The sequence below is a fragment of the Clupea harengus genome, chromosome 16, assembly GCF_900700415.2.
Source record: "Clupea harengus chromosome 16, Ch_v2.0.2, whole genome shotgun sequence".
NCBI lineage: Eukaryota > Metazoa > Chordata > Actinopteri > Clupeiformes > Clupeidae > Clupea > Clupea harengus.
In genome coordinates, this window is record NC_045167.1 from 4861051 (window position 1) to 4863427 (window position 2377).

The 2377-nt window shown below is 45.7% G+C and overlaps 1 protein-coding gene across 1 annotated transcript in view; it reads left to right on the plus strand.

Annotated features, from left to right (window-relative positions):
• Positions 1-1643: 1643 nt before the first annotated feature.
• The window catches only part of zgc:162331 (CCP domain-containing protein), a 13621-nt gene continuing 12887 nt past the window's right edge, over positions 1644-2377 (plus strand). Inside the window, exon 1 of the mRNA XM_031583278.2 lies at positions 1644-2377. This exon is cut by the window's right edge and continues 650 nt beyond it. The gene's annotated coding sequence lies outside the window, so the exon portion shown is untranslated.

Here is a 2377-nt window from a genome sequence, read left to right on the forward strand (position 1 = left end):
GTGAGTGTGTGTGTGTGTGTGTGTGTGTGTGTGTGTGTGTGTGTGTGTGTGTGTGTGGGTGCGTGCGTGCGTGCGTGCGTGCGTGTGTGTGTGTGTGTGTGTGTGTGACCAACCTCCCCAGCTGTCTCTTCCTGCCTCAGTTAAACCCTCATCACTGCAGGCCTGAGGGATAATCCTGGCCCACGGACACACTTTCACCCCCTGCCCTGCGTGTGTGTGTGTGTGTGTGAGAGAGAGAGAGAGGGAGAGTTTATGTTTGTGTGTGTGTGTGTGTGTGCGAGAGAGAGAGAGGGAGAGTTTATGTTTGTGTGTGTGTGTTTGTGTGTGTGAGAGAGAGAGGGAGAGTTTATGTTTGTGTGTGTGTGTGTTTGTGTGTGTGTGTGAGAGAGAGAGGGAGAGTTTATGTGTGTGTGTCACTGTTTTCTGAGAAAGAAGATGCATAATGCATAATAACCAAAACACCACAAATAACGCAGAATTTCAAAGAACACAATTTAGTGCAAATGATCTGTTTGCAGTGAGCCAACTGAGCCTCCCAAACACAGATTCCCTGGTCCCAGGTCAGATGTCCTAGGTCACAACGGGGCCTAGAGGGAAAAGGTCAAAGCTAAGGAAAGGAACAGTTAGCATGACCTTTAATCGGGGATGCTCAGCAAGCTCCTGTGCTTAGGCAAGGGTGGTGTCTCTAAGGGTGGTGTTTCTTTTCTGCACGCACATTCACATGCTGTCAGTGATGTGAAAGAGGTTTTTTTATGCACACAATGTTTCTATGGCTTTTCAACCGTGCATTATTTCACACGGACAAAACTAAACTGAAAGATAAATGCAAATAACTAAACACATTTTTATGATCTTTTCTTTTCGTTTATGATCCTTGTGTTATACTGTAAACTGACTGACCCCAGCCACCCTTTACACATACAGGGTCGTTCCCTGACCTTCCCTACTGACCTCTACATCTATCCCTGGTAGGTGTTAGCAGGATGCAGAATTTACAGCTAACTGGCTTTGGGTGGGATGATCCAGGCCCCTCTGATGCCTCGCATCTTCAGCTGGAGTGCTGCTGCCAGATAAGATAAGTTAAGATAAGATAAGATCCCAGCTAGCCGCTGGGCCAAATATGTACCGGATCTGGCCCCTATCAAGCTGGAGTTAGGGATCTTTCACCCTTCTGCAGGTCACACCAGTGTGTTTAGAATGTTGAAGTGTATCTGGCTCCACCAGATATAATGTGGAATTTTAGAGTCTTAAGTTGTTGACCAACTCATTCTTTTCTTAGAATGTTCAAAACTCCCCCCACTGGAGGGTTACGTATGTGCGGTCTGAACACGTGACACAGTGCAAGGGACAAAGCACAGATACTGACAGTGTGTTTTTATTATGTAAAGACATACATCATGTCATCATGGGAGCTCTCCTACCCATCAGACAATGCATCAGAGTTTATTTGTTTGTTTGTCTGTCAAAGAGAAAGGCTCTAAATTTGAACAAAATGTTGTCACGGAGTGAAAGGATTCTTTATTGTTCCTGCCTTACTTTCATGCCAACTAAACAACAAGGACCTTTGCACACTGGGTACACACAGTAATGGTTATTCAATTTTGAGAACCCAAATAACAAAACAAAAAAAGAAATAAGCATTGTTGTAGTTCTGAGAACCGATCGTTGTCCAGTTTCAGAGAAATGAGTGAAACATCATCATAAGCCGTTACATTACAGCCTCCTGCTCGATGGTGACTGATCCCTCGCAAGTGACAGATGCGGATGGCGTGTGCTGCCCAGATCGCACGAGACTGTGTAACGCATCTGGCGCGGACCCGGCCCTTTTCTGGCACGAGTTCACTGGCTGTGTGGTCACGAAGACAGAGATGAATAATTGACTAAGGCTTCTAAAATAGGAGCGACTCTTCGTGTTAGTCCCGCGCCGAGATTAGAGACAGCACACTTGCGGCTTTTAACGTCTTCCTAAACCAATCCCGATGCTACAATCAGCAAATGAATTGCCCTGCATATTTAATACATAGCTTTACGTCCAAAACAGTGCGGATTAAATTGATTTGGTTCCAGTTCTTTCTCAGCAAAGTATTTCCCCCTGCAAATATTTACAGTCTTTAACAGGCATTTAAATTTAAATTTAGCTTTCCTTTGTATCTGCTGTGCAGTACGTATTTTATCACAGTGAAGTTATTAATGTGCGCTTAGTTATTAATGCATCGTTCCTATCAGTCGGTCGCCTGCAGAATAGCTGCGAGCGCTCGTGTCGGCGCATGTGGACGCCTCTAGAGCCCGAGTCCGCGAGAGGGAGAGAGTGAGAGAGCGAGCGAGCGAGCAGGGGAGAGAACGAGGGACCTTTAGCCACCAGGAATATCGCGATTTA